This window comes from Anguilla anguilla, chromosome 7 (genome assembly GCF_013347855.1).
Source record: "Anguilla anguilla isolate fAngAng1 chromosome 7, fAngAng1.pri, whole genome shotgun sequence".
NCBI lineage: Eukaryota > Metazoa > Chordata > Actinopteri > Anguilliformes > Anguillidae > Anguilla > Anguilla anguilla.
The window spans coordinates 24,310,252-24,325,218 of NC_049207.1; the positions used below are offsets into that span (position 1 = coordinate 24,310,252).

General features: G+C 40.7%; 1 protein-coding gene and 1 long non-coding RNA gene across 4 annotated transcripts in view; one reads left to right on the forward strand and one right to left on the reverse strand.

Moving 5' to 3' along the window:
- On the reverse strand, positions 1 to 5,435 carry LOC118231639. Its single transcript, XR_004766112.1, has 3 exons — positions 4,319 to 5,435; positions 709 to 759; positions 1 to 53 (listed from the first exon to the last, which is right to left on the reverse strand). It is a non-coding gene; the product is annotated as an uncharacterized LOC118231639 (long non-coding RNA).
- Positions 2,500 to 14,967, forward strand: part of zgc:194930 (uncharacterized protein LOC557813 homolog) — a 25,788-nt gene continuing 13,320 nt past the window's right edge. The window contains exons 1-2 of one of the 3 annotated variants that reach the window (XM_035425657.1): positions 2,500 to 2,911; positions 3,210 to 3,298. The gene's annotated coding sequence lies outside the window, so the exon portion shown is untranslated. Of the gene's footprint in view, positions 2,912 to 3,209; positions 3,299 to 10,043; positions 10,560 to 14,967 lie in introns of those variants that run through there. The other 2 variants (XM_035425659.1, XM_035425656.1) reach the window with 2 other exon arrangements.

The following is a 14,967-nucleotide window of genomic DNA, read 5'->3' on the forward strand; positions in this document are numbered from 1 at the left end:
CTAAAGGCATCCCCGCTCCACCTCTATGGCCAAGCTGTATTTGAATAACCCTGCTGGAACCGGGAGAGGCTGTATTAAATTAAACGTAGCACTGAACAGCAGCATGTGTTTGGTGAATAGTATTAAATGTCCATGTTTAATGTCCAAGGGCCTTTTACATCTCTTTCGGGTTCCCTGTCCTTCATGACTCTTTCTAAACGATGTATCTATTGAATCACCATCGTGTTTATTAACGCTAAAAATACACAATTTAAAAAAAAAAAAAAAAAGGATTAAGTATGACTGAAGGGGGTGATCTCACCTAAATCACTCTGGTATGCTCGATGATATATTTTCCAACATTCAAGCAGGAGCAGAAAAGGCAGCTTGATTAGTTAATTTGCATTTCATCACAGAAACAGGAACTAAGACTGAAGCAGAGAGGAATTCCAGAAGGAAGGGCTGCGTACCAAAAACCCTCAGAAAGTGCGTGTGTGACTGGGGGAGGGGGGGGGGGGTTTACCCATGATTCCCAGCTGAACACTTAGCCGCTGCCACCGTGTGAGGACAGATAACCACATTAATCCCCAGGGTAGTTCCCTCCGAGGCCCAGCTTGTCAGAGAGGGAAAACAGGGACCACTGTAATATGTTTTCCTTCCCCAGATAGGAGAAATAAATAAATAAAATGTTGCCTCTCTAAATCTTTGCCAAGAGACCGAGAAACTTACACTCCACCCACTGCAGGGAGGTTTCCAATGGCCTTGCCTAGATAAGGGTGTCTTAAAGGGAAAAAAAAACAGAACAAAAGGGAAAAAGTCAGCTACTTTAAAACACAAAGAAAAAGATTTGCATAAGAATGTGTGTGATAAGCTCTATGTATTTAAATAACGAAATAAGTATTCATATTTCACACTGGCACTCGCATATGCTTTACATTAATTTGACTTTAACAATATTGTGAGGAATTTATTGTAAAATGTTGCATAGCATTGTGGGATAGACATTCAGGTGTGATGTCACCAATTGCAGACTTTTCTCTGTTTTCTCACTTTTGCATTTGTAAGCGTTGTTTTTCCCTTTCACTCTTACACTGCAGTTCAGCCGTTATCACAACCGTGCTTGCCGAAGATTCCGGACTGGTTTCCCATTTCCTCTTCCAAGGTTTTTTGCAAAGCCTCCTGCTCCTCACAGGTAGGTAGCACAAGGAATTGGGGTGGGAGGGGGATGTTGCGGGGTGGCCAGACTGACAAAGCCAGGAAGAGATTGACTTGGCGCCCAGAGTTAATAGCAGTCCTGTTCTGATCCGCGTTATGGGATCTGTAATGAGTACATTCTGCCTTGGCTTTTAACTCATCATACAAAACAACACCACCACCTGCAGCACAGTGGCCCATAGCCCATGCATTCATCCCAAATGGCTCGATGCCATACTGTTGCTATTGAATTTCATCAGGTCCAGATAAAGCAGGATTCCCCACAGACCCACCAACACCAGCTTCAGCAGTAAGCATATTTTGCCAGAGGTCTTTCAGCCAGGTGCCAAACAAGCACAGCCAAACTTATTGCATCTTCAGCCATTCTTTTGCCAGAATGCTGCAGGGTGGTGTGTTGAATTTGAAACACTGTCTGTAACCATGGTGGGGATACCTGCCTTTTCCTAAATCCCCCATGGACCCACTCCCAGCCCAGTGCAACCCGGGTTATACCCTCTGTTGTACCATATTCCTTGGGTTCGGGACCTCCCATTAGCTTCTTCACTGTTATCAGTAAACCTTGACAGAAAAAAATCCTGGCACATTAACGGGAATCGGGTTACGCACCTGCATCTTTTGTGAGGTTGTGTCTGGAGGATTTGAGCCTGGATCTTATGGCTCATGTAATTTCTGGCATCTGTGCCAAGGTGAGGGTCATAAGCATCTGCCAGGTCATATTTCCAAGTCAGAAAAGCATCTCGAATATCTCGAGAGGAAAATCCGATATCCATTTTAAAGAAGATTCCCGACAATGTTTGCGAGGGCTATGTCACTTCTGTGGTAGTTTAGCTGTAACTGAAACTTAATTGTTCTCCAAAGACACTGACCCACATTCGTTGCCTCAAGGATGCAGCAGTGTACTGGGAAATCGTGTGTGCGCGTTCATATGAATTAATAAATTAAAGAAACACCAAGAAAGAACATAGTAAATCCATGCATACTGCACATCCAGGCTGTCAGAGAGTTATGAGAAAATATAAAAAATGAACTCCAACAACAGATTCTGTAGCAGGTTAGGCTATACCCCGCTGAGTGGAGACCATTTCAACTTTCTTTTCTGGACTACATTCGATCTTTTGAAACAATTGCCCACCATATGTCTCATGAAATCGTATTTGACTGAGAGTGTTGTAAACAAATTGTATTGTAAAAAATAAACCTGTAAACAAATTAGTAAAATTTTACAAATGAGGCGTGTCATTATTAAGTGTGGTTTTTCGCAGTCAGGAGAAAATGTGCTTTAAATGTCTCACACATCACTCCTTGTTTTGCGGCAGAACAGCGCTAAAGTGGTTGAAAAAGCATATGGGTAGGTGTGCGCAGAAAGGCTTGATCCGGGGTCACATGATAGCTCGTTAACACAACATGCAAACGACTTCCAGCGGCACAGGCCACTCAGCTTACATCTGAAATTCAAATAGACATCCTAGGCAAAAGACATGGGAGTCCAGCGTCACGGGAGGGAAAGCAAGACTGAGAGAGAAAGAAAAGGCGAAAATAATAACTGATGCAGTTATTTACGTGTGGTTGATGTGTGATCTAACTCCCTGGGAACTTTTTTTTTTCTTTTTCACGGAGGAAAATCAAAAACTGGAAAGATTTATGAAAATAGAAGTTGTCCGTGAAATAATAACACCTCTGGCAAGCAGCTGCCACACCTTTATCAACAGCGCCTCAGGTAAAGCAAATCATTGCTCCTTTTCCTTTAATATCCTTGTACAGTACGGCTATTGAACTTTCTGATTTGTTCTGACCATATTCAGTTTCAGTAGTAGTTTTAACTGTGTGGTTTACGCACAGGTGTTGATATACACAGTGGCATGTGATTAACCCACCTGTTTGAGTCTGCGTCTCTGCAGACCTCCGGTTAGAATTTCCCGTTCATCGGAGGCACTCGCAAAACATTCGCAGCTAAACCGCTTTGTTCACATCACGTAAATTATAAACTTCACGGATGAGTGGTATTCCCATTTCAGATATTTACCGAGGAAAGATCTAAAAGAGGTGAACGATGAATCGGTGATCATTCCCTTGATGAAATTGTGAAGCAGGCACCTGCGCCCAGGTAAACATACTACTTGCTTTGCCAACATTTCGTTGTGTTGCTAAGCGAAACTATCGTTTTACTGCTTTACAAATGTGTTGTGGTATTGAAAATTGATGTTAAAGAAATGTGCTTATGGGACTGTCACATTGGAAAAATCTGTTAAGAAACAAGGTTGGCAGTGAATTTCTGAAATTAGACTTCCTAGCGACAGTGGTGCAGAATGGTTGTTAGATGGTTGCACGAGTTGCTTAGACCGTGTGTACTTGTCTTGTGCCTGTTCTGAAAGAGTGACGGGGCGTTTATGTTAGTGGCATAAGAAGTCACCACAAAACATGTATTAAAGTAGTGAGTGTCCGATAAAATGTGGCCTTGCTTCCTTAACAAATAATTGTTTTTTTTTTTCCCGGTGTGATAAATCTGTCAATAACAGTGGACAGTTACGTGGCTAACCGGGCAAAATTTAAAATGTACACACAACTGCCTGACTGAGACGTGTCAGATGAGATCCAAGGCGTGTCTGCTTAACATACCGTAAGAAAGGCCTGCCAAACTGAGTTTTACCCGATAGGCTATTGCGGATAATTTTTAACAAATTATTCTCTTCTAAAAGGAATAATGTGTTTATACTCCCGTGGTCGATTTTTAATTTAGATACACTTAATCCTCTCACTTTCCCTTTTGGCCTAAATATTAAATTACACCACAAAACTTTGATTTGCAAAAAAATAAATAAAAATAAAATACCCCTTAAGTTACTGTTATTTATTTATCTGCTTTTTTGACAGCAGCTCAGATGTGCTGTTGTTTGTGGCCTTTGATTGATTAGTTGATCTTTGTCATGCACTTGGATACAACAAGCCAGCTTTGTTCAAAGCAAGAACTGTCCACATGTGTACTTGTGTATTATGGTTTTAAGAAGAGGACCTCCTTCAGTCAAAGATAATCAGTGTCAAAACTGATTATTTAATCCAGGGATACACAAACAGAGGTAGAGAATCCAGTTTCAAAAAGTAATCCCCAGTATTTTGTTCTAATCACCTGGATTTGCTGGTTGATGCAATTCTTCACCCAGGAGGTAGAAGTATTTGGTTAAATCAGTTGGCTGACTTCATGTAGAAGAAACACATGGCAGGATTTTTACTTTCTGACCCCTGGACTTTCCACCAGGAACTTCCCACCCCTGGTCTTGGGGGACCCCTGCATACACAGGTTGTTACTGCCAAAATATGGGACAATTATTTGTTGAATACAGGCATGAATACAAATTCATTCAAAATGTTTTATTAGTGGCCAGGTGTACACACTTTCAGCAATTAGAACCCAACTTAATTCACCTGTGCGTCTATAGTGTAGTCAATTAAACAAGGCAATCACTTCCCAAGAGTATCATTAAGCATGTACACATTTATAATTACACATTGAAAATGAAAGCATTAGTTTGTTTGCATTGCATACTTTATTTTTGACACCGATAGCACAACCAAAGTTCCTTTGGGAAAAATGAAAGGATTTTGCCCAATTAGCCATTTTGATTGATTACAAGTGCTGGGATGGGAATGTGGAACATTTGTTCTTTATGGCATGCATAGTGGTTGCTGACATAATGGGGCCTTGAAATGGTAAATCATCCCTCAATGGATGCTAAAAGTGCCTAATTAAGAACAATTAACAGCTTGTTACAATTCCAGGGTTGCCACTGTGGTTGGAATTGAAACCAGCATACTCTCAGATCCTTCAAGTTTGTGCACGAGTTTGTGAACCCAAGGTCTAATCCAAGGGTGGGCAATTCTGGTCCTGGAGGGTCTGTGTGTATATACAGGCTTTTGTTGCCTCCAATTACCCTGGCTAAACGAGCTAACTGTATACACCATCACTACTTCACTTGTAGATTAGATCACAGTAAACAGATAGGGACACAAAAACATGGTGTATTTGGTTGGAAATCACGCGCTTATCAAAAAATGAAAACCACAAACGGATACAGCCCTCATTGCCCACCTCTGGTCTAATTAGTTGGAATCTTTGCCATGGGGCATGCCTACAGGTGAGGAAACACACCAAGTGCTTATTATGATGTCAGTTCCACAGATCGATTGTTAAACAAATGCACGTAAACCCACCCAGGTATTGGAGAAATTGTGTTATTCCGTAACATGTAAATGCTTAATCAGAAAATGGCCTTAAACTGATCACTCCCAATAGGACAGAGGTGCAGAGCTCTGGTCCTGGAGGGCCGGTCTCTGTGCTGGTTTTTGTTCCAACCTGCTATATTAGTTTTAGTTTTCTGACTGCTCAGCTCTATAAACTATGCTGGGTCACTCTTATGCTTGAGCACAGTAAAATCTTTGGATACACTTACAATCTGTGGCAGTGGCTTGTGCTTATACATATGCCAGACCAAGAAATGATTGAGCTCATTAAATAATTAAGTGCAGCCGTTGGTGCGAAACCCTGAAACGGATCGGCTCCTTTTGCGCACCCCTATAGTAGGAGCTTGAGGAAGGTCCGCAATGCAGCAATCAGAGCTGGCTGTTGGACTTTTGTGGCCTTAAACAAAAATGAGCAATAGTATATAAAAATCAGTTTGCACCCTGTGAATACTACACAATTTAAATGAGTTTAAAACTTGAATTCTGTGGCCCAGCGATGGTCATGGCCGTACACAACCGCATTGATCACTGATCTTCATTCCTGGTTTTGGCAGGCCGCGGTGTCTTCTGGTTTTTTGTTTTCGACCCTAGCATCAGCAACCAATTCCAACCCGAGAAACCAGGTGTGGTGCGTTAACTGTGCAATTGACTGTTCTAATTGATTGATTAAGTGCCGTCTAGCAAAAACCAGCAAACCCATGTGGCTCGCAAGGACTAGGAATGAAGATCACTGGCATAGAGTGTTCATGCCAGCAGCCGGCTCAGGCAGAAATTGAGTTGCTGGGCGCGCTTCTCTGAAAATGTTACTCAGAATTTTAACAAATGCGCTTTATTTATTTATAACCGAGGGCACCTGACTCCCATAGAAATCTCTTGTTCAGGGTAGGGCAAGAATGGCCTTACTTGTTTCTCAATTTCATGTCAACTTCTGCCTTTAATGATTTAATTAGCCCAATCATTAATAATCAATACTTCAGCTACATTTATGAATGACAGCTGAAGACGGATCTCTTTGTGGTCTAATCTGTGGTTAAACCGGCATATGTGTATTCGGTTAATTTCGGCCAGTGTACTGGGGTACTGTGGAAACCTGCATGCATGTCAGCCCTGTAGGAATGGAATTGCCTACCCCTGCTCTTGTTCAAGTGAACACTGGCAGAATAAAATACAATACAGTAAAGCACAATAATATATATATTTTTTTAAAAACAATAACCACAAAACAGAAGAAGGCTTATTGAATTACAGGTCACCAGTACCTTATATGTTACAGCATAAACATATATCAGATTTTATGGGTTGTGACAAGTTTAAAAAACAAGCAAAAGGGTGAGATATTGAAGCTGAGCTTGTTTCTGGAGCATGGTACATCACCATAGAGTATAGTTTTGGGGGGAGCAGGAGGGGGACGGAGGGAATTGATGGAGGGGGGTGGGTGAGTTTCTCTCATACAGATTAGAGTGAGGTGGGTGGCCGCAGTGTAGTATTGTCTTTAGAGAACTGGGCTTGTAACCTAGGTTGCGGGATTGATTTCTATTGCTGTTGTACCCTTGAGCTGGGTACTTAATTTCTTAAACCCCAATTAGATGCAGGTCTCTAAAAATAGCATTCTTGTAAATTATTGCTTTCATCGGTCACTGATTCAAGGTGCACTGCTGTAACACATACACTGTTGTAAAGCGTAGACTCTTCACACTTTGATGCAAAAAACCCTGTCTCGATCAGTTACACCACTAGAGATAACAAAAGAAATAACAAGGCAGTCCCTTTCCCCAGAGGAGGGCTGAAATTGACACCCCAGGTTGATTATTATGGTATTTTATAATCTAATAACTGTCTGCAACAAGTCAAACAACTGCTAATACTACAGGGATGACATTGATATCACTAAAATCATCCTCTGATCCCTAAGCAATCAATCTGCTCTTTGTATACAGGCTAGCAGGCTATACAGGCTAGTATAAAAGTCATTATGCATTATGTGTAATTTCCATTGAACTGAAAGGGTTTTCATGAGCCTTTGAAAACTAGCATTTCCATGCATGTAAATAGAACGACAAATGTGAAAAGTGCAGTCTTAAAAAAAACAACTTCTGATCTTACAAATGATCTCAATTAGACATTCCTGTGCTGAGTAAATAACCTAAAAGCAAGCAACTACTACCCTCTCTAAGATCTACCCATTGTGACTTTAGCCCCTGCTTGAAAACCCCATATATGTTACAGTAATCATTCAGTGTCAAGTTCTTCAAGCTAATTTACTTAGCTTTTGAACGTAGCTTACGGCTTTCTTATTGCTGTAGTTAAGGCTTAGCAGGTCTGAGCTCACAGCAAGATATAACCAAGTGGTTTGATTGTTTCAAAGTTAATTTAGTTTGTGTGATAACCATTATGAACACATTTTGTACATTTTGCTCCAAAAGCTCCAACATTTGACTGAAATGCAGGGCTATGTCAAAAAGAGACAATGGGTAAATAAAGAGTATTTGTTTTGTGGGGTTCCTGAGGGTACCACCCTCAATGGAATTTGCATCTGGAAGTAGAATATGGCTAAGCAAACATATATATGCCATATTCCAATCTGGAGATGTTTGGTGCCTTTTGGAGAGGTTTTTTCGGGAGATTTGGGCCCACTGCGTAAAGAAGAACGCATGTCAGGTTTTACTGCTTTGTTCAATCCACTCCAAACTTTTTTCCTGGTGTTGCATACATCCTGAGGCACGATTAATCTGGTTTCGTCTAGTATCAGAAGTCCACATAATCACTACATAATTTTAAAAAATACAAAATAATTTTTGGATTTCTTTGTTATTTTTCTTTGTTATTGTTATTTATTTTTCTGGATTTTAAGTGGGGTGTAAGGTGTTAATTTGTATTGTTTCAGTATATATAAAGCTGTATAAATGGGATACTATGTAAAGAATGCAAAAGCTGTCTAAGTCGCTCTGGATAAGATCATGTGCTAAATGCCTGTGATGTAATGACACACTAGACAAGTGGTCAGGATAACATCTGATAAGTGCTAGAAAGAGGCAGGGGCTGAGCTGTGGGTGTTTGGAAAGGGAAGTTGGTTGTTCACAGTTGTTACTTCACCACCAGTGACATCACTATCAATGACATCACTACGTAAAGGCACGAGTATACTCAAAACGAAACCAAACTTTTTGTTTGAAATGTTGTGTTTTGAACAAGAGACAAAAAAAAGGAGATGGGGTGTTTTGAGTTAATATGGCATGGTGTGTAGAACCCCCTGCACGATCTGTTTGCAAGCAGTTTGCAGACAGCTCAAGAGTTTTCAGACCTCCCCCTGTCTGCAATTGGTTCATCCAAACATCACATGGTTGGTTGTCACGGTTGACCGGCCAGGGGTAGAGTTCAACTTCTTTTTCCCGTTTGTCTCGTCACTGTGCTGTCCTGTGGTAGGAGGTCATGTCTAGATCCGATACAAGAGATTTCAGAAAATGGTGTCCTATCTGAGAGGTTCACCGTGGTAGGATTAAATCCTCCTTCTAGGAGGAATGTTTGACTTAATTTGTTAGCCAAACTACTGATAAATTGTTCGGAAAGAAAAGTAGCCAAATAAAATATGGTGAAACTAGAAACACTAGGTAGGTAGCTAGTTACCTAGCATTACCAGTTTCATCATCTTCTAAAGGTAGTTTCCCAATCTTTTATTTGGCTGCCTTTCTGTCCAAAGGATTCATCTTTAGGTCAAACTTCTATCATGGTGAACCTATTGGACAGGACGCTACTTTATAAAATATCCTGTATCCCATCTAGACCCGACCATGGTCTCATCTTCGTGGTTGTGACTGGAATACTTTTGAGATGAATGCTTTTGAACGAAGAGTCGCTGTACTCGCGCAAGGATATCGTCATCTTTATGATCGAACACGCAGAGATTTTAAAGTCAAAGAAATGTGTAAAAATTCCTGGCATTAAATTTGCATGAAGTTGGGAGTTAAAAATCCTGAGTTGTGCAAAGCAACTTGGAAAAAGGTAGCACATTGTTTGGAGTATACTGCCTACTTAATACATTGGCTGAGATTCACTCAACATTCTTAACTTTGACTACCAATTATAAGAAATAATTTGTTTCTTCACAAACCAGCTTGGTGAGTTAAGTATTCACAAAAAGTAACCCACCCTTTGTGAAGAAAATGTGGAATCTTTCTGTTTTTAAGTCGAAGTCTCATGGATACAGGGCACTGGCTGTCTTCTTTTTGCATGCTTGCATGCTTGCTCACAGCAATCTACAGGTAATTTGCATTGCAATGAAGCACAGTAACTGATTAGAGTGAAAGAAATAGAAAAGCCAACACAGCTAAGGCTTCTGATAAATGGCTGTGTCACCTTTTATGTATGCACACTTATCATGGGAAAGTCCAAATTTGGGCTCCTGATAAATTTTGGATGATAAGCTCTAAATGTGCAATTATTCAAGAGAAAAGTAAAATGGAACATTTAGTTCTCACAATGCATTACCTTTGTGCAAATATGTTTCGTAAGTCCACCCCCCCCCCCCCTTAAGTCTAAACGAATGTGTCATCTTTCACATTGTGACTACGCAGGCATTTATTATTGGTCGTAATACCACACTGGTCACATATTGGTCATAGCCAGCTTGATAGATGCTGTTTTGCCTCTTCTCCCTGCCTTTTTTTAACTGTCCACTTTATCCAGTAAAGACAAAAAAACAAGGCATGAAAAAAAAGGCATCGACATTCCTCGTAGATCAAACAGGCATCGCGTAAATGATTTACTTCGGCCTGGTTTGTCCGTTTCGAGCGAACACGCAACGCCGATGTTTCTGCCCGGAGCCCGGTTAGGCAGAGCTCCAGTGGCCTGGCCTTCATGTTTACAAGCGATTGTGCGTCTGGGCTGATCTGATTAGAGGGGTCCTCTGGTCCGTCCCTTATCCGTTTCTGTCAGGACCGGGGACCTCGTTTGTCACGCGTGTTCTTTAAGCCCGGTTCGCACGGAGATCTCAGCTTCCGGAGGGAAAATTAAAGACCCGGTTGAAGCGGTTTCCAGTCAGGACCCGAAATCAAACCTGCGCCAGAACGGCTTCACACTGGATCTGCCACCCAGCGGGGTTAAAATCTGCCGCAGGCAGGACTGAGCGCACCGTATGTATCTGAATCGTGAGGTGTGGGGGTTGGAGGAAGAATGAAGGGGTGGGGAGGGGGTGGAGGAATATGTGGAATCTTTGAAAAAATATTTTGCTCTCCAGAGAATGTTTTGCTAACATTGCTGATGTAACAAGTAGTCTACATGTATACTACCAGTGTAGGAAAATATTGATATGTATTAATATGTAATATTATCAAAATCCCAATATGGCTCTTTAAAACTGGTCACCTGTTCATCCCTCTGCATCTAATTGGCTACAGTTTTTTCCATTCTCTACCCACCTTATTTGCCTTGGTTGTCACTGTAAAGCAGGGCCAATGTGGTTACAGGTTTTTGTTTTAGCCCAGCACTGCGACACCTGATTCAACTAATTTACTAAACACGGTCTTCAATCAAGACCATTAAGTAGAATCAGGTGTCTTACTGATCGGCTAAAACAAAAACCTGCACCCACATTGGACCTTTTCGGATAAGATTGAACACCCAATAAAGTATAACAGAGTTGACAGTTCCTTTACCTGATCGAAGTTAATATAAAAAAAGTACAAACTGAAAATCATAAACTTTACTAAGGTTTGAAAAAACAACATAATACCGTATGACTGGTGAGCGCAATATTTCTCTGGTGCATGATTATGAATGTTGTTAACAACCTCGGTTTATGATCCCTTCACAGTTTTACTGAAGGTGTTATCAGGTCATTGCATTGATCCCATTTCTGTCTGAAACATAGTTGGACAAGATATGTTTAGACAAACGCTACTCTGACCTTTCTGTGGCTAAAAGCCAAATGGAAATGTACCCCTCCCTCCATTCATGAAAAGATGTTCCTAACACATTTTCTCCTGAAACCTCTTTTTGGATCCCCATGTTTTTCCTATGTTCTTCACCCATTATCATCACTGGTAAATACCTTGAATCCAAAATGCCAAACCCCCGTCCTCCTAACCTTCCCAATTAACAAGAGGTTACTTTGGAAACAAGAAGGTATATTTTCTTTAGGAGGAAGAAAATGTTAATCATCAAACAAGCAATGTTTTTGCTGAGTTTATTTTTAATCCTGGACATTTTCCTTCGGTTTTGTCCCCCCCCCCCCCCCCCCCCCCCTTCATTGGTTAAAGTTAATATGCTGGCTTTAGAAACAGTGAATTATGCACCTAAAAAAACAGACATACTGTGGAAGCATGATTGGTTGTGTGTCTGTGTGTGTGTGCCGCACCTGTCTGCTGCGATTCTGTTTAATGCAGATGAGAGAACCTTTATACTCATTTCTAAATATAACTAACAAAGAACTGATTTATGTTGCTGTTATGGGGGGGGTAGGGGGGCTTGTTATTCAGCTCCCCACAGTGCCGGATTTGGTCTCTTATCTAAGTTGGTGATAAAGGTGCTTTGAAATTGCAATGATTGATGACTTGCTTGTTTTTAATCATTTTAAGATGTGCATCTTAGTTAGGGCCGGCCATGTTGAGAATAGTAAAATATTAAGGTTTTGATGAAAAAATGTTGGGTAGCCTACTGTGTTGGCAACCTAGCTAGCTGCAGCTTTTAAATACAAGCATGTATGTAGAATTATGGAGTCTGTTCTCCATCCTTCTGAATTATTCCGTTTTGTGAAACTGCTATATCATTTTACTAGTTCTGATTTTAAAATTTCTTGTGCACAGTACGCTATACCCTAACTGGGAAAGCTGTACCTGTTTTTTCTGAAAGGGGTTGAGTAGCAATTGATTTGGTGTGCTGAAACCATATAGGGAATCAATATTGCTCTTTGGCAGGCAAAGTGTGGGGGGGGGGGGCGGGAGATTTTCGGCATTTTATGCAATTTGAGGATGCGATATGGTCACTCACAAAAGAAAAAAAAAAGGCACTTTGTTTACTTTGGTCACCGTGACATATCGCCATGGCAACGGGCAGCAGAGCGGGGAAGCCGTGCCTCACCTGGCCTATTCAAATGAAAGCCTGCGGTGGGAGTATAACGCCTGGGCTCTGTGAACTTTACTTCGTAGTTAACTGAAACACACACACACACACCCACACACAAACGGAACTTTGCGCACACATTAGAAATACACTTCCTATTAGTGTACTCTATAGGTAAACTTGACATACACTAGACTTAGTCATAACTGAAGATTACCAGCTCTCTGCATATTGTGAGCATGTAAAGCCCCACTGGGAGCTCCTAATTTGAATTTATGACTGAAGCTCATATTCACAAAGTGTCTCGGAATAGGAGCTCTGTTCTAGGATTAGTTTATAATTTTTGTTCAAAATGGATGTGGTCAGATGTGGACAAGGTATGGCTGATCCTAGATCAGTGCTCCAATCCAGGAGTGCTTTGGGAACACCCACATGAGTTCTCCAAAGTCCTGTTTGAGCTGGATTAGTTTTACAGTGGGTTGTGCTGTAATAAGGTTCTCAAGATGTATTGTCTGGTTTATTCATACGGGAAAAAGAATTTCTGTAATTTCTTCGAAATGACCACAGATGGCCCAGATGTAAACTTCACTAACTGCACTTTCACAAGAAAAGAATAACAAGATGGAAAGCAGCTAGTTCAAATCTGATTCCCTAAAACCAAAGCTAACACTTTCCATTTGTAATTACATTAGGCCTACTGCAGGGATCATTCAAACTGGATTGCTATTACTGAAGGACCTCTGAGTATGGCAAAACACAGGATATAATTCACTCTGGTGTTTATCCATTCCAGACTTGTTAAAACTACCAACATTGCAGATTTGTACTGGATTAATGCATCACGCATCCTGTTGGTAATCACTTATTTCACCTAACCTCTTTGTGAAACTAATCCAGCTCAAATAGGGCTTGAGTAAACTGCGACTGTTCCTTAAAGATAAAATTTCAGCACTGTGTACAAGGTTTAGTCATACAAACCATTTAAAACTCTTCATGGCGAAGGAAAGGTAAAGATCATGAGTTCAATATTGTCATGTATAACACCATAACTGCCCTTAGTGCACTGTTTTTCTCTTTTTGACTTGTCATGTCGAACTAGCACACAGTACAACTCATTACAGGCATAATTTATAGTATATTATCAAAACGTGTTAAAAGAAATGACAGTATAAGCTAGCACAGTTTTAACTGGGATTCTAAACTGGTTTAAGGTGCGTTTTTGACCCTTCTATCTAGTCATAGCTGGTCAAAGCTGCTCTCTAGCTGCATAAAACTGGTCAACACTGGTTAAACTGGTAGAGTAAGCTAGTAGTCAACTGGTAGACTAGCTGCCTATGTATAAGAGGCTGGTCAGCTGGTGAACAGCTGGTTGACCTGCTAAAGGTCTCAAAAATACAGTTTAAACCAGCATGACCAGCTTAGGCTGGTTTAAGCTGGAATTTTCAGCAGGGTAATTACTGACGCTGTGAATCTTTTAATAGAATTTGTAAGGGAACTTAACTTTATTCCTGCTTATAACACCAGCTTTTTTATGTGGGCGACAAGGTCATCTATTTTATTTTATTTTTCATTTTTTATGTGAGATAGCATCTGACAGCCAGCTCTTTAGAGACTTGTCAGGATTGGAACATTAATCTCCACGGTAATAATATGTCGCTGACTGGCCAACAAACAAAGTTAAATTAGTGGCGCCATTTCTCATACCCATTGACCATTGCATTTTCCTCTCTTTTAATGAGACACGCCTTCGTCTGCTCACCAGAGAGCCCGTCTTTCCTGCCATGCCTACATTAATTCCTGATTGTCAATGTTTGTGTCATTTTGAAGCATGACAATGTGCTTGATTGTTCCTAACACCGAGTAAAATATCATAGTCTCTTTCTCATATGCCATTACTTGCTTTTATACTGATCTAATGGACCATTGTTTTGGACCACATGAGCACCATGGCATAAGATAATTTTGTTCTCAGTGGTCACTTGTAGACCATATGTGTGCATTAGTTTTATATTGATACAGTAGGTTGTTCTGAAGGGTAATTTTTAAGCACTATTGTTAGGTGAAATTAGTTTATGTTGGTTATGTTTTACCTGACTTTGTCTGTTTTAGTTTGATGCTCTTCCACTGTGTTAGTGACTGTTAGCTGCTTCTAGTACGTTCACTGTCTTGCTGCTTCTCTGGTATGCACTAATTTGTCATATTATGGTGGTATCTGAAGTTGCATTGAAGAAGAGCATCTATTTTAAACAAAAATAAAGTAGCAGTGGAGATATTGAATCTGTTACACAGGCGAGTGGTTTTGTAGCTTGGTACACCAGACAGTTTCTGTAAGACATCTGGTATGTATTTTGCTCTTGTATTTGCACCGTAGTACAAAAGATCCAGTAGAAGTGGGCGACTGTGTTGACTTCATGTCAATGCGGAGGACCAGTTGTTTGAGCATTTTTCCCTCCTGGTCTGTGTACACGCAGGGAATGGCAA